Source organism: Ranitomeya imitator, chromosome 2 (assembly GCF_032444005.1).
Source record: "Ranitomeya imitator isolate aRanImi1 chromosome 2, aRanImi1.pri, whole genome shotgun sequence".
NCBI classification, from domain to species: domain Eukaryota; kingdom Metazoa; phylum Chordata; class Amphibia; order Anura; family Dendrobatidae; genus Ranitomeya; species Ranitomeya imitator.
In genome coordinates this window covers 426,615,929-426,637,233 of record NC_091283.1, presented here as the reverse complement: position 1 = coordinate 426,637,233, position 21,305 = coordinate 426,615,929, and the positions used below count along the sequence as shown (strand labels likewise).

General features: G+C 39.6%; 1 protein-coding gene across 2 annotated transcripts in view; it reads left to right on the top strand.

Moving 5' to 3' along the window:
- Positions 1-221: 221 nt before the first annotated feature.
- Positions 222-21,305, top strand: part of EYA2 (EYA transcriptional coactivator and phosphatase 2) — a 185,883-nt gene continuing 164,799 nt past the window's right edge. The window contains exon 1 of one of the 2 annotated variants that reach the window (XM_069750856.1): positions 222-578. The gene's annotated coding sequence lies outside the window, so the exon portion shown is untranslated. The remainder of the gene's footprint in view (positions 579-21,305) is intronic. The other variant, XM_069750855.1, reaches the window with a different exon arrangement.

Sequence of the window (21,305 nt, the reverse complement as noted above, 5' to 3'; positions counted from 1 at the left end):
TTTACGACTTTGCTTTCCATGTTATTTCTTTTCCAAAGATAACGGAATCCGGCATAATTGTGGCAAAGAAGTAGTTAAGCAAGTATTGATAAGGAAGAGACTTGAAGTATGCTTGTTGATGTTCTGCCCCAGTGTAGTGTCCTCCTGTGTTACAAAAAGGGTTTAAAGACTTGTGTGTTTTGGGATAGAAGCCACCCACCCCTTCCTCGTGTCTCTCCCACACACACCCTCCCCTCTGTGCTCACAGCCTGTCCATACTACTCCCTCTCCTGTAGATGTAGAGGGCAGTCACCAGCACCGCACCTGGACAGTAGGATCAGCCCCACTGATCACTTGTGTTTTCTATCTACAAGCTGATGGCATTCAAGAAACTTCACCACTAAAGTAGAAGCCTCTTTGAAAAGCCAAGAGCCCAGGGCTCCCTCCTTCCCTGCACACAACGAAGGAGTCTGCATGGTCTCAGCCTGAATTTGCTTCCTCACTGACTTCTTCTTCTTCTTCTTCCTCTTCCCTCCCTGGCGAGAAGACACAACTTTTTTGGCAGGAGAAACTCTAGGGTCATCTTCTTCTGGACAGTGGTAAGTGCTGCCATCTGCTCATCCAGTACTTAAGATATGCAAATGTGTTTTATAATAATAGGAAAAGAAAATTTGGCATATGGTAAAACAAGATACAAGTGCCCATATATATACACCAAAAAGAGGAAATACGAGCGTGCTGCGCTGCTGGTGCAGAATTCATGGGATCCAGATGAATAGATATAGATTGTAGTTTTAATCCAATGCGTTTCTAGGTCAAATGGACCGCTTCCTCAGGGGAACCACAATAAAGAAACACAAAATAACAGTAGTGCCTGGATAGATCAGATCTGTATGAGCTTGGAAAAAACTGGTTCAAAAAGTGCGTGGAACAGAGTTTGGACAAAATTTAAATCTAAGAGTCCTCAGTGGTTGATACCTTATAATTAGAGATAAACAAACTCGAAATGCAATGTTCGGGTTCGTACCGGATACCTAGTGTTCTCCTGGAAGTTCGTTTAGCAATCCTTGAACCGGTGACACATTTCATGAATTGTTATCGACCTGTCAGATTCTCATCTGGTTAAATTCCACATTTTGATCTTTTGCATTTATTTTCCATACTAGGTTTATTTTCTGTATTTTATCTTTTATATGTATTTTCCATATTGCGTTTATTTATTATCTTTATTTTACATTTATTTTCCATACTCCATTTATTTTCCGCGTGTTATCTTTTGTATTTAGTTACCATTATATTCCATAGCTCTTTACAGACATTACCATCACAATCTAAAATCTCTATCAGTATATCTGACACCGGTATAAACCCACCCAAACTCCTTGTATATGTTGTTCTTAGTGGGACTTGAACCCAGGACCCCTGTACTCAAACGCAACAATCTTACCCATTGAAGCACCCTGCTACCTGGTGACTTAGTGGCTTATATTCTTAGTGGCCTAACTCTAGATTCGAAGCGAAAGCCAAAATCTTCATATTGTAACAGACCACAAAAAAAAAATTCAAACACCGATAATAAAAAAAAACACCATAAATAACAAAAGCAAAAAAAACAAGCTCAAATGTAACCTTGATCAATGTGCAGGACTGTCACGGATTTAATAACTATATCTATAGAGAGCCTCCTAATAAAATAACCCGTAGCAGAGCACTGCGGACTAATTCACAGAGAGAGCACTAATCATTTCCATTAAAGGCCAATTAATCCTTACAATTCAATAATGGTTTACGCTCGTCAGGCCGCGCAGGGGAAAGCCGCTGGTTACATTTTAATCTTGAACAGAGCTTTTTAATCATTTTTAAGTTAAGTTTTAAGTCCATAAAGGCAATAAATGAGGAATGGGTTGCCAGCTGTTCACGAGGACTTTTCCTCCAAGTGATTTAATGGTGTTCAATAGGCAGCGGCAGAACTGTACAGGGAGGTTTTAAGTCTTATAAGGAAGTTATTAGACTTTCACCTTCAGAACTGCTTTATTTCATACTAAATCCTTTCACTTTACAATATCCCCTCGCACTAAATTCAGCTGTTAAAACTCATTTAAGTGCTCACAAAAAGAAAAGAACAAAAAAGCTCGGCGTGACATCAGATCAACAACCAAGAAACAATTTCCTAATTTCTTATTATTTTACTCTTAACCCTCCCAAAAAAGATAACTTAATTGTTCCTTTAAAAAATATATATATGAGATGTCGCTTGATTTGGAAACACTTTTCTATAAACTGTGTGTATAGATTAAATAATATTTGAAAATCAATTTCTGTCCTTCGATTCTATTTAATTCCGTTAACTATATTAGATTTGCGTAGAAATGGTTTAGGCTGGGTATTAATTTTTGCAATTAAATATTAAAAACCTTTATTTAAATAATATGTTCTAAGGTTACACGGCTGCTAAATTTTTCATTGCAATATTAATTAAGAGGTTTACTAATGAGTTTGTCATAAAGGGGCTACAAAAAAAATGCATTATTATTTTTTTGCTATTATTATTTATTTATTCTGGCCATGCCAATTGCGTTTGATGCTTTGTCTACAGCGCACCTTCCTGCGAACGCTGCTTTATGGAAGAGTACCAAGCGGCAGATGCATATTAATGAAGTCAGTTTTCCGCGCAGTACAATATATTCTAATTACTTTACTCTAGAGGTTATTAAGTATAATCTAATGATGCTCTCATTAATTGTGCAGGGGGGATTTCTCTATTCTAAGGCGTAGAATACTTTATTAGAGTTGAAGAGATAATTCTATTCGAGGCTTTCCATCTGATGACAATTTTGGTGGCTTTTCTGTTCTTTCTAGAGATCATTCCTCCAGGGAATGTTTTTTTTTATTACACCGAGCAAAAAAAAGTGTTCACCTTGTTTATACGACGGCTCTTGGCGCAGGTAATGAGCGGTGATGAGAAGGAGAAACACTTGTGTTATCATAATATTGAACCGCTGGATGCGGCTAGAATGACTTCTTTGTTAGAAGAGGAAAATGTTGGATTTAGTAAAACAAACGCCTGGATGGCTGATTCAACGCAAGAGCGTCCTGTGGATTTAGCAAATAGTGCGCTGTTGACAGAATGGAATCCTTATCACAAACACTTTTGTCCCTGGGTTTATCCACTGGAGCTGGATGTGCTGCTAGCAGGAAACCTGCAATAGTGGTGAAATCCACAGGAACAATACGTCCTCTACTCATTTGAGAGATCTTAACTCTCCTAATAGTGTTTAGACAACACTCCATATTATTCAGATGTTGGTGACAATGTCCTGACTCCATGGCCCAAAAGTGGTGGTGACATTAGAATCGAAAAAAACATAGTCAGTTTCTTCCATTGAAAGCGATGATGATGGAGACTTGGGATCGTTAGACTATGATTTATTTGCATCATATACATTTAATCCCATTAGTGTAATAGAAATTTAAGTTACCCAATATATTAAAATTCATGTTATGTATTTGTACAAATGATAAAAAACGACTCTTGGCATATTTTTTTCATTCTGGATTTTAAGATGATTAAAATAAGTATTCAAAAATTACTTTCAAGGTAGATGATCTGTAAAAAGAAAAACAATCATAAAATTAATTTGTTCTTTGGGTTTCTCTTATTGTTGTGTTTTTTGTTCTTTGGGTTTCTCCACTTTGTCCCTTCCCTTGTGTATTTGTTCTTTGGGTTTTTCTGCTCTGTCTATTGTGTTTTTTGTTCTTTGGGTTTCTCCACTCTGTCCCTTCCCTTGTGTATTTGTTCTTTGGGTTTCTCTGCTCTGTCTATTGTGTTTTTTGTTCTTTGGGTTTCTCTGCTCTGTCCCTTGTGTTTTTTGTTCTTTGGGTTGCTCCGCTCTGTCCCTTGTGCTTTTTGTTCTTTGGGTTTCTCTGCTCTGACCCTTGTGTTTTTTGTTCTTTGGGTTGCTCCGCTCTGTCCTTTGTGTTTTTTGTTCTTTGAGTTTCTCTGCTCGGACCCTTGTGTTTTTTGTTCTTTGGGTTGCCCCACTCTGTTCCATGTGTTTTTGTTCTTTGGATTTCTCTGGTCTGTCTATTGTGTTTTTTCTTCTTTGGGTTGCTCCGCTCTGTTCTATGTGTTTTTTGTTCTTTGGGTTTCTCTGCTCTGTCCCTTGTGTTTTTTGTTCTTTGGGTTTCTCTGCTCTGTCTATTGTGTTTTTGTTTTTTGGGTTTTCGGTTTCTCTGCTCTGTCCGTTGTGTTTTTTGCTCTTTGGATTGCTCCACTCTGTCCCTTGTGTTTTCTGTACTTTGGGTTTCTCCGCTCTGTCCCTTGTGCTTTTTTGTTTTTTGGGTTTCTCTTCTGTCCCTTGTGTTTTTTGTTCTTTGAGTTTCTTCTCTGTACCTTGTGTTCTTTGTTCTTTGGGTTTCTTTGCTCTGTCTATTGTGTTTTTTGTTCTTTGGGTTTCACTGCTCTGTCCCTTGTGTTTTTTGTTCTTTGGGTTGCTTCACTCTGTCCCTTGTTTTTTTGTTCTTTGGGTTTCTCTGCTCTGTACCTTGTGTTTTGGGTTCTTTGGGTTTCTCAGCTCTGTCCCTTATGGTTTTTGTTCTTGGGTTTTCTCTGCTCTCTGCCCTGTTTTTTTGTGTTTTCTTTTCTTTGGGTTGCTCTGCTCTGTCCCTTGTGTTTCCCCAAAGATATGGAAGCTGGAACTAAATATATTGGATATATATTTATTTGGTTTGACGTTTTGCATTTTCTGAATATGACACCATTATTGGATACATATTTATTTGGTTTGATGCTTCGTTTTTTCTAAATATGACACATATTGGATATACATTTACTCTGCTTCGCTTTCTCTGAAAATGTGTAATAAGGACAGAGGCATAAATATGTGTAGATTGACTAATATATTTAATATTTTTTAATATTTGCAGTGGAAGACTTGTATTGTATTCTATTATATTTTCCCCATCCTTCTTGTAAGCGCCCTATAATTGTAGTACATCCTGCAACACTTTTGTAGAAAGGAGGAAAATCCATGAGTGTAATTAATTAGGAATTTTTGGAAGTTGTGGGGGATTTATCCTAAGAGCTGCTGTGTTTTTCTTGTTCAGGCGGTTGTTTGCTGAGACATTTTTTTAGCTTGCAGCTATATAACACTAGTTAAGGCATTTAATTGTGTGTGTACTAACAACGCCTTGGAGAGATGCAGACTACTACGCTGATTTTGGAAGCATGTAGCTATCTAAGATTGCATCCTGAATGCTCACTCATCACAATTATTATTTTATGTTTTTGTTTTTTAAGGCCTGTCATAGTCGAGGTGATAATGTAACAGAATATGCTATTCATTTTGTTAAATTATTAATGGAAAACTGTCATTGCTTGGCACAAGTCAGATATAGCATTTAATGTTTATCAGCACATAATTCCCTCCCTTGGGTATTTTTTGATCAGTGGTCATGAAGTAGACCAGTAGAAGCTGTATTCACTATACTCTGGTAGACACACAATTGGTTAACACCAAGTTCTTAGAAGAAGACTGTCAGTCATGTCCTGGTTCTCATGAAGGAGCAGAGCAGATTGTTATGGGTAAAGGTGGCTGATTGACATCTCTGCTTATTTTGCAGCAATTCTTGAATTTCATGTGTAAGGCTGCCGAGCACCAGGCATTCAAGCCGTCCCTGGTCACGAAAGTTGCATATGAGAGAGCGTGGGTGGAGGGCTCTTTAATACATAGGCAAAAATATTGCTCTGCTCATTATATCATATAATACCCTGTTCACTGACACCCAGCAGAAAAAAAAATAATCTCAACATGACGGTGAACTCCGACGGTGAACTCCCAACCCAGTCGTTTAAGAATGTTGGATTTCTGTCCAGTAAAAGTTTATATCAATCCATAAATAATGTTTTGCAACAGAGAAAACTCCTATTTTGTGATGCCAGGGTTGTGCACCAGGTCCCTAAATTCTATCATTTTTACAATGAGCTTTCCCACTAATTCAACTGCCGGTGCTGCCAATCACCGACCCAATGTCATCCTCTCTAGAGGAACCCATAAAACACAGTTGGTAAGTTTCAGTAGAATGGATATCCTAATAAACTTATATTATCTTGGTTAGAAAATTCCAGAGCTTGAAGCCACAGCGGATAAGTGAGGTTACCTTTCATGGGTGGTGCAACGTGTGCTGTACATGATATTTCTGTCATTATTTTGGGCAGGAAGACCCCTCTAATAATAATACATGTGAAGGTGTGTTGATTTGCACTCACTTGCTTGTACAGAACTAGATAGTACATAGCATTCACTGCTTGAAGGAACGACAAAGATCAACCTACATCTACAACCCAATGTTCAGATCAACTCTTTATGATCACAATTTAGGCTGGATAATGTACATAAACCTGGATAAAACAACCGACACGCGTAAAAACACAGCATATGCGCCATCATTTCATCAGGTAAGTGGGTGTCAGGTATGGTTTTTATGCTTATGTTCAGTTGAAAAAATTGAATTGAAGAGAAAAGATCTAACCCACCTGATCAATGTTTGCATATATTTGGGGTCTCTATAAGGGCCTAGAGCATAGACTTTATTTGTTAGCAGGTCACAATGGAATCAATTCAATTAATTGTCGACTGCATACTGAAGGCGTTTTCCATATATTAATGTAGAATATATTGTCACAATCAAAAATAATCAGGACATTAAGGCCTGGTTCACACAAGCGGATAAAAAATTGTCAGTTTTATCCAGAAAACTCGGATGATTTCTTTTCTCACTTGTCATCCATATGCAATCCGTTTTATTATTTTACTAATCGTTTACATTTACATTTTTTATTAATCATTTACAGTTTCCTATGTTACAGAAAAACATACCCAAGCGCGTGCCATGTCAAATGTCGAATGTCTGACTATTGACATATACTTCATCACACATTTCAAAAACATACTTGTACAGACGTAGTTCTATGGATTGCATACTTTAAAAAAAAAAATTCTTTACTCAACTAGCTGTTAATGTTACAGACAGTATGGGTTTTAGACGTATTGAAGTGTACTGCTCTGCCTTTCAATACGTCTCCCATTTAGAATAGTGGTGAAAAAAACATATGCATCTTTGTGCTTTTTTTATGGGGGACACTCATGTCCATCCTAAAAAAAAATGCAAATTTAACAAAATGTAGTCAAAGGAACATTTTTTTAAATTATAGATGCGCCGCTAAATACAGTTTTTTGCAATTAAGGGTTTATATGTCCACTGGGAACCGAGCCTTAAAGGACTTGTCACCCGCCGTCCATAACCATGATATAGGACCCTCGCAGGCAGGGTCCTCCCTCTTCCTGTACCAGTCTTGACTTGTATTGATTAAGATTATTGTACTTGTTTTTTATTATGTATACCCCTCCTCACATGTAAAGCGCCATGGAATAAATGGCGCTATAATAATAAATAGTAATAATATAGGATATGTGTGACAGATGTCAGTCTGACACAAGTTTGTTCTCGCTACTGGAGATCGGTGATGTAAAGTAGTGATTATGTGGACCTGGGAGTTTTTTATACACCATTCGGATGCGTTGCAATGTCCCTTAAGAAGTGGTGACTTTGCACTTAGATTTTAGTGGAATCTTTTCTGCTTCTGGGGTTTTTCTTTTTTTATTAATGCAAAATTAAAAAAAAAAAGTGTAATTGGAGTAGTTAATCAAAAATTGTCATTAAGGCAAAAACTTCCCCCTTGTATCCCTCTGTAAGACAGCTCCAGAGGAGACGATGAAATCCTGGACTTCATTAGAGCGAGCCCATTTACTGCAATAATCCCACCTGCTGTTTATATAACATCCAGTGAGGAGTTTATACAGCGTTCATTCTCTCATCATGTGAAGTGTTTTCTCGCTGTTAGAACAGCTGGCCGGCACATTTCTCTCCAGCATGACATTTGGATGTGGGGTTTACTGGGTTAACAGAGCGGCACTGCGGCGAGTAATGTACATTACTTCCATTGCTCCCCGGAGCTGAGAGCTCTCAGTCCTTGCGTGGACTTGTAGTCGTGTTGTAAGGTTACCTCCTTAATGGACCACTGTATTCATTTGGGTTCATTCCAGCAGAGATTTTACCTCCCTTACAAAACATTTCAGGATGTCGCTCCGTACCCCCCACCCGCGCCCCTACGCCCGGGACCAGTGTCAGCTTCCAATGACATTAAGCAAGGTTATTCGTTGTACATCAGCATCTCACATGGGCTAGCTCTTAGGGCTCATACTCACCTGTGAGAAACTCGGATGAGTCTCGCATGTTAATACCCGGTACTGTACCCGGCAATCAGATCGGAGCGTGGGGCCGCATAGGATTACATGCAACCGCACGCTCCGCTCCTGAGTGCCGGCAACAGCACCGGGTATTAACATGCGAGACTCATCCGAGTTTCTCACAGGTGAGTATGAGCCCTTAGCAGGAGCTCAGTACTGTAAGGCCATGCTCACACATTCAGTATTTGGTCAGTATTTTCCATCAGTAGGAAGCCCAAACCAGGAGTGGGTGATAAATACAGAAGTGGTGAATATGTTTCTATTATACTTTTCCTCTAATTGTTCCACTCCTGGTTTTGGCTTACAAATACTGATGTGAAATACTGAACAAACACTGAACGTGTGAACGTGACCTAAAAAGTAACAAGAAATATTTTTTATTATATTTTTAATTAGTTATCCCTGGAATATGTTAGATTTTTTACTTTATATATAAAAAATATTTATTATTGAATTTTTCATTTTTAGAGGTTTTAAAATGTGTTATTTTGTAAAGTGAGTAAATTTAAAAAAAAAATTTATAAAAAAAAAAAACCCTCTGAAAAAATTTGGTAGAATAAGATTTTTTATCTAAAGGTGTAAAAAAAAAGTGATTGGTGAAACGTAAGTTAAAGAATATCTGGAAATCATTTCGGTAATGTCATGAATTTAGTGTGTGGAAAGTGAACGAGTGGAAATCTGTTTTTTAAGTGCTGTTCAGATGAACGATTTATCTTCTCCGGCCTGAATGTTCGTGAGAAAAAAAATCGCAACTTGGACTACTTTTCTTTTGAGTTCGTGAGTAAAAAAAAAAAATCAGATCCCGCATGAAACTTCCTAGCGGATACATTTCTATTATAAACCTTGGAAACTAAATGTGATCAAGTACATTGCTTAGTGTAGATTTATGAAGACAGATCGCACACATATGTCATACGGAAGTCACATGGATGTAAAAAAATGGGCACACGGATGAAAATTAGAAGAAAATTGGCCGAGTTTTTGGATGAAATTATTTCTCATATGTTCTTTTGCTCTTTCCCTTATGGTGATTGTCTTTTATCCATTCCATACATTCATATCATACACTAAAGGATCAAATCTATATCCATCTAGAAGGACTGAGTGCAGAGAGAACACGTCACAAAATCAGTGATGGTTTTATCAAACTTTTAAAACTTTTGCTTTTTTTATTTTTATAGATGCCTCCTCATGATAAATGTTTTAAGTTCACATCGCACATTTTTCCTTGGATATGTTTGGAAATGCTCCAGACATATGAATGTATGGTACTTAATGACATAAAAACAAATCCCTTTGACTTGATTTGTAAAAAGAAGTAATTTTTTGGTGGGATCACTTGACAAGTGAACGTTTTAATACCAGTATATAAAAGATATGTGTGACCTTATAGCAAGGGGACAATGTACATATGTTGAGCCCGATATAGAGAAAATGAAGCATGAGAATTAGAATAATGAAATTTGCTCTTGACATTTTCTTGAGGGCCCTTTTGTGGGTGGGCTGTAACACTCTTTATATTATTTAGATTACGATTAATAAAATCTACTGTCAGGCCCCATAATCTCAGAGGCTCGAAATTGATGGCCTCCATCTTTAGACTTTGACACACAACTCAATGTCTGCTCCGACTTCACCGGCTTAATCTATGTAATTTTATCAAAATCTCATTTTTTTTATATGTATCTTACATATAAGTCTGAGCAAAATGCTGGGTCTGCAAACCCATAGAATAGAATATTACATTTACGTGAAGACATGCCATACAGAGAAGGAAATTCTCTTGATGTTGTCTATAATACTAAAATTAGCGGTGTAGCAAACTAATATTAGGAATACAAAAAGAGTTATAAAAAAGATATAAGAAAAATATAGTAAAATCAACTGTCAATGACAGAAAAAGCCTCTATTGGATTATATCAGTATTTCCATATTCAGAATTAGAAATACTGACATAATATTGGTGTACAGTTCTGTAGAATTACCCATTTTACCCCATGTGTGCAACTTGTAAAGCGCTGCGGAATATGTTAGCGCTATATAAAAATAAAGATTATTATTTTATTCTGTGGATTTAACCATAATATTGATGTTTATAGAATTAACAATTTTCACCAAGTTTTTAGAAATATTTTTAGACATTTTTAGTTATTATACAGTATTACAGTACTGTAGACTGATAAGTAGTCTCTCTCTATACATAAAATCATGCAATGTATATAAAATAATACTGTTCAGTTTTTTTGTGTTTGGGGTTTTTCAGCTTATTTTGCCGTTTTAATAATAAGAACCCGAAGAACTTATTTCTTTGATGGGAAGAAGACTAATCCTCTTAATTTTGGCTGTTGTGGTCAGTAAACTTCAGTTTCGCATGCTGTCATTTAATTGGTGCTATGACTGTAATACATTTAGAATTATATGGAGATAATATCCATGGTTTAGAAATGTGACTACATCACATAGTGTAGATGGACTCCATGATCACTGAGTGACCACAGCAGAAGGAGAGAAATTCTCGTGCTATTACCGTATTGATTTTTGAATACAAAATTGTGAGGTTATGAAATCTAGCAGATAGCGACTAGTGGACATATATCTGTGGCACATGTGCAAACGCAGTCTTTGATAGAACAGCTGAAGGCCAAGGAGTGATCCGTCCATGTACGTTCCTCTGCAGCCCCTGATATTTCAGCTGCATATGGCGCCACTCCTTGCATGATCCCTTGCTCTTCTGTTATCCTGGTCACACCTGTCATTGCTGAGAGGGGATTATAATCACATAACAACAATATCTCCTGACCCTCCGTGTCTCCTTTAACAACCATAACACAAAAAATTTGTAGCCTCACAAACACCCTAATCCTCTGTGGTATGTTAGACAGTTTGTTGTGCGTTTCATGTTTCGGAGAACACATGACCCAATATCTCGTTTCACCGTTTTCTGAGCTCAAAATCAGGAATGAGAAAGAGTGTGGTATTGCCTCTATAGAAATGTGTGGAGTCTTCATATACACGCTACCCATCTGCAGGTGCCCATTGAGCTGGTTGCTTCTTTTCTGGGTCCACATACCCCACCCCCACCCCCCACCCCCCGAGCAACTTTACGTGTTCATGTCTCGAGTGGTTGAAAGGCTGGACCTTTGCTTCATTTTCAAGTGTGCATGCAATAAGTACAGTTCTGTATTTTCCAATGGGCTTCTCCAAGCAAAACTGAATGTCTACACCCACCTTCCCCCAACCACCATTTACCCTTCTGCTCCCCAATATGTTGATTGATGATCCAATGCTCTGAACATGATTAAGAGCTACAGTTGGTGCTCATCAATTGTAGGACCTAGTCCATCAGCCATATCAGCATCCTGTGGTCATTGGATGGGAGCTCTTAGAACCACCTCCTATCTGATGGCATCCACAGCTCTTCTTTTGATTAGTTGGCTTGGTGCGACATCATGGTTGTGGCATCACAAGAATGTGACATCTCGCAAAACCAATCAAAAGAAGAAGAGCAAGATTGTTCTAAGGGCTTCTGTCCAGTGGCCATCAAATTGACATGGCCAATGGATCAGGTCCTGTGAATCGATTCACATCAACTTTACCTCCTTACCTAGTATAGGAATATTCATAGTGCCAAGAGCATGTCAGCCTGAGAGCAACAGGTATATGCAAAATATAAAATTTTTAGGGTAATAGGGAGAATGCAGTAATTTAGCCAACAGTTAATGTATTTTATATAGCACAGAAAAGGGGTGGCACAAAGTACTGGATAAAGCTGGTCTAGGTTCCATATAAAACCTAAAAATATAAAAAAATAAAAAACAAAATGAGCATACAGCCTGTAGTAAGTAAATAACATAGGGTACATTACACATTACACATTACATACAGTACATTGCACGTATACCAACGTATGCTTCAGCTCATTTCTTTGGTTTTGCTTTAGTTTCTTGTCTGGCGTGACTCCCCCTTTTTGAGCTAGGCATCTCATCTATATAGCTTCCCATGGGCAGGTGTCTGAACAGTTGGGCAACAGTCCTGCTCTGCCCTTATCTAGATTGAGGTTGGTTGACACAAGGTGAGGTTTTAATACTAGAATATAAGGCCATCCTGATTGAGTACACCTTGCCGCGGTGGATGGCTTTTATGCTTTTTAATCAAAATAGTGTTAACTAAATACCCTATGCTACTTAGATGTACTGTTACTATTTACTTATGTGCTTACTATGAGCTCATTTTGGGGGTTTTCTTTGGTTTTGTCTGTGAAATGGCCACAGTGTGCCGCATTGCAGGTATACCAACTTATGCTCCGACTGACTTTTTTGATTTTGATATGGGTTCCATATAAATGTATTATATATAATGCAATCAATATATATTATAGGGGTCACAGATATTCCAGTCAAAACAAAAATATTGAAGCCTATGTAATACAATTCTTTCTAGATGTCTTTAGAATAGTTTCACCGATGGTCGACCTATACTATAGATATTGCCCATTAGTTCTGATTTCAGGATCAGCTCCACCGATCGGATATCCTTTAGCATTTCTCTTGAACTTTTTGTAGGGTTTCGCTCCCCATATGTGGAGCTCTGCCTGTATAACCTACAGTATAACAACTATAATATTATCAGTAACGTCCTCTTTTCCTTTCTTCTCAAACCCTTTACTCAGTGCAAAATATGTGCAGTACAGTCATTGTCTGTGGGGGGAATCATTGTCTGTGGGGGGAATCTTTATGTCTATGTCCACCTTTTCTATAGTAAGTTCTGCGTCTAGTGTTTGGGGGACAAGATGGTCACAAATCGTCTAGTGCACATTTCCTGGCTTCGGTAAAAGATGACGTTCTAGATCGAGCTTAACTTGTATGTTGACTGGTGTCGCTGTAAACTTCTATTAAAACTGCTTTCACACTAGCGTCGGCCCGACGTGCCGACGCGCGTTGTGAAAATAATGCCCGACTTGGGTAGCGGAAGCAGTCTTACAACGCTTCCGCTGCCCCATTGTAAGGTCCAGGGAGGAGGGGGTGGACGACGCGCAAAAAAACGTTACATGTAACTGTTTTTGTGCCGACGGTGCGCCAAAACACGACGCAACCATCGTACGACGGTTGCGACGTGTGGCCATATGTCGCAATGCGTCACTAATGTTAGTCTATGGGGAAAAAATGCATCCTGCAGACAACTTTGCAGGATGCGTTTTTTCTCCTAAACGACGCATTGCGACGTACAGCCAACAACGCCACTTTGCAAACATGATTCTGGAGTTTTTTTCTTTTTTGCTTCTACATGTGTATTTTTTTACATATTTAATTGTAAAATTAAACACACATCTGAATATATATATATATATATATATATATGAATGTGTAAATATATATATATATAGTATGTGTATATAAACATAGATATATACAGTATATATATATTTATTTATTTTTATATACCATATATAAAAAGAGAGAAAGATTAGAAAGGCTCCATAGAGGGAGCTGAAATGTAACTTGTGATTTTTCACTCATTCGGATGGTCTGCATCTCTGGATTTATATATATATATATATATATATATACACACACACACGTATACCGTATATTTAGTTTTTTTTTTACATATACTGTAAATATGCATGTGTGTGTATATATATATATATATTATTTACATATATAAAAATAGTGAAATATGTATGTACGCTATATAAATATATAAGATTGAAGTACCGTAGTTACATATTTGTTACATAATTAGTAGATAATTGGAATATGTATACAGTAATATTGTGTGTGTGTGTATATATATATATATATATATATATATATATATATATATACACACGGAATATGCATATACTGTATGACTGTTGGCTGTATGAATATGTATGAATATGTAAATTTTATATATTGACTTTCTTTCTCAGTTTCCGTTCTACTTTCACAAAGCCTCCATCCACGCTGGTGTTGACTAGTTTACCTTAAATCGGTGGGACCCAGTAAATAGTTAATGAGTAGAACCAGCAACAGCCGTCCCGTCCCCAGTGGGTTTCACATCATTTGCTAGAAAATGAAATGCGATATCGCAGACAGACTCCCCCAATTGTTCCTGTGTGTGGACGTTTAACTGCATCCTCGGCGCTGGAGCTTTGTGTGACCTCGCGTTGGGCTGTGTTGTGTTACATTGGCAGCAGCCGAAGGGTTAAAACTCATTAAGTCTTTTCTTCAGTAGCAGCTGAAATATTCTGTGATGGGGATTTATCAGAGACATCTATCATGGCGGCCCAAGCGCTACTGGCGCCGAAACGTGAAATCGACAAATTTACAAAACTGAACGGTCTTTTAAGCTGTAGAATAAGAGACCTGTAAAATAAAAGCTGAGGCCTCCATGTAATGACAGATACAGCCCTGACGCTGGATGTGAAAGTATGTCCAAAATCCATGCAAGCGACCCTCCGCGGCCGTGATGTAATAATAATAATAACCGGTAATTGCTCTTCTGGGGACAGAACAGCTGCTCAGTGCAGGGAATTACCTGTAATAGTTAGATAAGCGGCAGGATGATTATGAAGTACTCCTCCTGCTCCTCTCAGTCATATATCCTCTTTTTATCTTATTTTCATTGAGCTCAATTTACATTTCTCCAGACGCAGCCTGCAGTGTAAAGAATGGGAATTTTTTACACTGGAAATGAAATTTCCTATAAGGCTACGTTCTGACAATGAGCTCTTGGTGAGTTTTTCATATTGCAGAATTTCTGCACCAATTCTGCGCCCATTAACTAAAATAAGTTATTTGCATTTTTTTAAAATACGCAGCATAAAAAAGCTCAACAAAACCTTAACCTAGGGCTACGTTCCCACAATGAGTTTTTGGTGATTTTTTTTTACGCTGCATATTTTCGAAAAAATGCAAGTAACTTATTTTACTAAATTGGTGCTGAAATGGTGCAGAAAATCTGCAACATCAAAAATTCACCCAAAGCTCTTTGTGGGAACGTAGCCTAAAAGAAAAATTAATGGGGGTAGATTTAGGCCACGTGTACACGTTCAGTATTTGGTCAGTATTTTACCTCAGGATGTGTAAGCCAAAACCAGGAGTGTAACAATCAGAAGAAAAGTATAATAGAAACATGTCACCACTAGGGTTGAGCGACCTTGACTTTTTTAGGGTCGAGCCGGGTTTCGCGAAACCCGACTATCTCAAAAGTCGAGTCGAGTGAAATCGGCCGATTATGGCGAAAAGTCGAGGATCGACCGAAACACGAAACCCAATGGGAAAATCTCTCTCTCTCTCTCTCTCTCTCTCTCGTCCCTGAGCTGAAAAGCTGGTGTTACACAGTGCAAATCGCTACAGCACACAAGCGACAACATGGCGACAGGCGTCCACGCCCCTAAGACCTATGTCATCACTCTGCCCACGCCCCTTCATTGGCTGAAAAAAATGGCGCCAAGCGCGTCATACGAAACGCGACTTTGGCGCGAAAGTCGCGTACCGCATGGCCGACCCCACACAGGGATCGGGTCGGGTTTCATGAAACCCGACTTTGCAAAAAGTCGGCGACTTTTGAAAATGAACGATCCGTTTCGCTCAACCCTAGTGATGACCAATTGGGCTGCAAGGGGTCCATATATTGTGCTTGCACAGGGGCACCCTTCTGTCTGTGTGAAAAAAAGGACATAAGGATGAAAAATGGACAATTTTATATGCGCTCATTTAAACCTCTTTTGCAGATTTTTGCTTGTACCCCAGTAGGAATAAGACCCGAACCTGCTCATCAGGACAGCATCTAGCTGTGTAAGGGCTCGTTCAGACTAGCATAGTGTATGTACCTCACTTAGACAAGGGTCATTTAATAGGGCTGTTCAGACCACAATTTTTTTTTATTTAGGCCAAGTGTCCATTGGAAAGTAATTTCAGCTTGTGCTAGTTTCTTTTCATATTTTGGATCAGAATCACATATTCAAATCTATGGGTGGGGAAAGAAAATCAGATCCCATACGGAGCATCCACATTACATCCGATTTTTATGGCTATGTTGTAATTATTAACATAGGAAACTGTATTTGGTCTTGTAAAAAAATAATTAAAATGTCGACATAAAAAAAATGGAGGCCACAAAGGTGTAAAAAAAAAACCAGACATACGTATTATACGTGAAAAAAATCAGAAAAAAGCATGCTGTAATTTTTTCTCAAGAACCTGAAGTCTGTGTGAAAAATACCCCATTGTACTAGCCAATGGGCTAACATTGTGTCCGTGTTGTGCTGTCCAGCTTTCAAACAACGCAAGAAAAAAAACAACTACATTTGTGTGAACGTACCCCAAGGCCTCATTCAAATGTAACTTTCCTACCTATACAAGAATGTACCAGTTATAATCTACAAGACTGTTAGTGTTCACATGTCCATTTTTTTTGCATATCTGCTTTTTGATCTGAATCATGGATCAAACTGGCCAATGCAATAAAAATAATAAAAACCACGATCATTTTCTTCTAAGTAGAAAAAGATAATCTATCAATGCAAGTCTTAGGGCCAATAAAAAAACTGGGACTGCACCCTGATGGCATCCTAGTTGTATCGTTGTGTTATCCGTTTTTCGCAGTAGAAGCTTGAGAAACCTTCATTTTTTTTATTTTTTATTTTTTTGGCATACAAGAAAAACTGATGAAAATCTATCCAGGACATCGAAGAAAACCAGGGAGGGAAAAAAAAGCACAAATCTGAATGAGACCTTACAGCCGGGTGATTATGCATAAGTATTGGTTCATCCAGAAACTTAAAAAAATCAATCATTGTTCAGGGAACTCCGGTAAAAAGGTCCCTTCACTTTGCGGCTGCAATGACCCCTATAAAGCATCTTTTCTTGACTTTATAATTACTGTCATTAAAGGGTTATTTTCATCTTCACATATGGAGATTGTCAGACAGTACATGTAAATTTAGCAATTTTCTGCTTATTACATTTTTCAACTACCCTTGTTTACAGCTCGTTGTCTTGAGACCGTCCACCGCTGTTAGGCCGGTTTCACACGTCAGCTGTTAAACGCATAGGGGTTGGAGCCGCATATTCATGACTGTAATGGGCGGCACCACGTGACCGCTCATACAGGAGAAGCTGCGGGAGGACAGGACGCTGAGAGGGAGCCGGGTGAGTTTATTTTTTTTACCAGCGGGCGGGCGCACAGGGGGTGGGAGGGGGGTGGGGACAGGGATCTTTATTTAAAACACGAAAAAACAAAAAAAAAAAGGATTTTTCATATCTTCTTTCCAGCAAACGCTGCTGGAGAGAAGATATAAATGGCGGCTTCAGCACCAGATGCAGGGGACAGCGCTTATCTCTAGCGCTGTCTCCTGCATGCTTCGTGTAGTACCCAGTCGGTACACGGGCGGCACGCGTGTGCCGCACGTGTGCCACACGGATGGCCTACGTGAGCTCACGGACACACGGACACGGATAACTCCGGTACCGATTTTTTTCGGTACCGGAATCATCTGGACGTGTGAGACTGGCCTTAGGCAGCAGAACATGAGCAGTGCTGACCAGCTTTTTTCTATTGAGCTTGTAAGTACTGTATTTAAGCAGGCCACGATCACTGGAGCGTGCTGTTAACTCCTTATAGCGGCCAGCTTTAGTCCAGTGCTTACAAGCTAGACCGCAGCAGTGGTTGGTCTTATGATCAATTGCTGTAAACAAAGGAGAAGTGTTAAAATCTCAAAAACGGCTGCAAATTTTAATAAGCGGTAAATTGCAAAAATGCTTGTTTTTATAAGTACTGTGAGGAAGGTAGGGGGGCGTTTCCTCCAGGCTGGGTCTTGCAAGTGGCCCATGGCCACAGATTCCTGTTTAGAAAAAACCCTGCAGCAAGGGTTTGGGTGTGTCAGTTTGGAGCTTGCAACTTGCGGAGCAGACGGCTCAGCCTGGGTGAGCTAACACAGAGCCAGTAGAGCGAATTCCTGGCACCCCCACAGGGTGATTAGGTGGTGCCATCACCCTTTACAACTCCCATGGACTGTTTTGTTTCCCCGGCTCCAATCCGGAGGATACCATATGCTGTATTCTGTGTGAGTGTGGACATTAAACACGTTTTCTGTGAACTTTTCCCGTGGTCACTGTCTGTCGCCCTGGACCAACCCCGCTGCACCACAGTACCATCCTCTAGTATCCATCTATAAAGATGGGAATAACCCTCTAAATGATCAAAATCTATATTGCAGTTGCACATTGTATTGCAGTATGATAGCACTTCCCTCCTTGAAATAATTCTAGAAGTACAGTAAAGAGTGGAGGTGCCCAATTATGTTTGGAAAGCTGCTGACAACATGGTGGACATTGATCGACACACATCGTCTAGTCCTCGTATAGGAAAAACTGCTGGATTATCGGGTGCCGATGCTGCAACTTCCCACAGCGGTTTGCCCACCGCTGCCACCACCAGCCACCCATTCGCAGTGGAATTCCTGTAGAATTCTGACACATGGAGCCTATTAATCCTCCTGGCTGCATTCAGTGCACATGTTGTGTGTAGCAATAGCTACTACCATTTCCCTTCTTACTGGAAAGCATGTTGACATATTTTTTCTATAATCAGGTCTTACAGCGTTTGGCTCCTGTGATCATTTCATTGTCGAACAAATCTCAACTGCGGTGGGTTCTTCATGTAGACTTTTTTATAACTTTCAGTAATCCTAGCACATGGTGAACCCCAGACTACAAAAGATTAGGGAAGACTTACTTAATTTCAAGTAGTTGACTAAAGAATATTGCATTATGGTATCCCCTATTTAGACGAGGATGACCAATGACGTGCAAGCAGATACAGTCTATTGCTTACTTTTATCCAAGGCATGCTGCCTTCTTCTTCTCGAGGAAGCATCGAATTGGCTGTGATGGGGACTTTCTCTTGCCCGGGTCTGGTTTACACAGAAACGCAAAATACGGTAATACCGAAAGAGAAATAAGAGAGGTGAGAGTGATGGTGGTGCTCACATGGAGGGCTTATGTAGGGACACAACACCTATGTGAGCCTTAGAATTTGCGGCTGCAACCCCATGGCTGGAGGCAGGTACGGACTGGGACTGAAATTCAGCCCAGGCATTTGAAAACACACAGGCCCATGCTGTCCCCGTCACCAAGCACCAGATGGGATATATTACTAATATTACCCTGGATGGAGGAAAGCAAGATGTACTACAAGACCAATATTTCTAATGATACCCATGGCCTGCTGGGGTAAGTGATGGAGTCAGCAACTTTGTGCTTCATCACAACTCTTAACCATATAGGTGTCTTGAGAACACCGATTTTGTTAACAACATAGCAGACAAGGCAGCCCACAATCAGACAGGTCCTCCTGGCATTTTCCAGAATTGCCAGATGGCCAGTCCAGCCCTGGCTGGAGGAGAAATTTTCCCAGATAGCAATTCACTTTATTGGAGCTATCACAATACCTTGGCTGCCCAATGAAGAAGCCTCGATGATATACAAATAAGGTTTTTATTCACACTCCCTGTGTTTCTAACTCCTTTTTCAATGTAAAAAAACAAGTGTAAAAAATAACCCATTTGTTTTTTTTATCTTGAAAAAGGTGACAGTCTGGTGCTGAAATGCATTGGTATGAATAAAAACCTTAATTGTATACCATCGAGACTTCTTCGTTGCCACAAGCACAGCCCAGGTACTGTGATATCTCCAATAAAGTGAAGTGACTTTCTCATAGCTCACCTAAGCCTGTGTAACTTGTCATTGGAGCAGTTTTTTTATGTCGCAGTATTTTTACTTGCTTGTTTTGGTGCATTACAGATTATTGATAAATCCGGTCCCAACTCCAGATTTTCTGCCATATTTGCATTCCTTCTGCACAGATTGATGTACATTTGGATGGGACATCCAGGAGCTGCCGTTTTGCTGGTAGTGATCCGCTTGCTGTGGGTTCTGATGGAAATTGACCCCATAATTACCGGAGCACTTTGATGTATGGTTGTTGTGTTAACCATTTTCTCTTGGTGTGGCCTGAATGCTCCAGCACAATTTTAAGAGGTCATGTCAACAGCAGTGCCCCCTTTAAAGTTCCTTGATTGCTGGAAGATGAAAGAATGAGGACCACATAGCGAAAACATGAACTTTCTTCAGTTTTTTTTTGTGCACAGAAGAAAATGGTTTAACCCATGTATGGCTGAGTGTCTGTCTGGCGCCTGACGGCTGAAACTATTGTAACATGGTGATTAATCACCTTTAACCCTTCCATGACGAGCTGGGAAAAGCAGAATTATCTGCGTATATGTAATTGTCATTCTGAAAGGATGACTACTGGATTCGTGCGACATTGGTTATGGCTATATGAGCTGTTTGTATGATTATTTTTACTGCTGTATGGATAAATGATTACCCGTAAAACTCACGCTTACACAAATGTATTTTCAGTCCATGTTGGGGACGGACAGAACATGGAACCAATGTTGGTCTGCGTGCTAGTGCACATGGATCGCCCCCATGGGGCCGCAGGGTACTCGGTACCAGGTCCTTCGGTTCACAGGAGGATGTCACGGTGGCTGACCCGGTCCGTGGCCCTGGGACGTCTGTGTAAAAGGGAAAGGTCTTTAAAGGCATAAAGCTTGTGTTTGTGACACCACCTGTGGTATTCGGTTAGGTGACCGATGCTGCTTTAAGGGGTCCGCTGGGGTGATGTTATGGCAGCTAGATGGTATACCTTCCCACAGGTGAAGTATATCCCCAGGGCTTCCCGGTGTGTAGATGGAGGATGGTGAGAGGCGCAGAGAAGAACAAGGACACAAGGTTTCAGTCTCTTTACCTTTACTGAAGACTTCAGCATCCACAGTCCAGGGCACCAGATCACAGGGCAGGCAGAGTCCGACCGGTTTGGAGGCAAGTCCAAAGTCCCCTTGTCCAGGTGGAAATCCGTAGCCTTACCTTGCGCTGCAGTGCTGTAGTTCCTTACTGCCTAAGGCTTCACATAAGGTCCTCACAGATGTAATGTCTTTCTCTCTGTCCCCCATATAGGATAGGACAA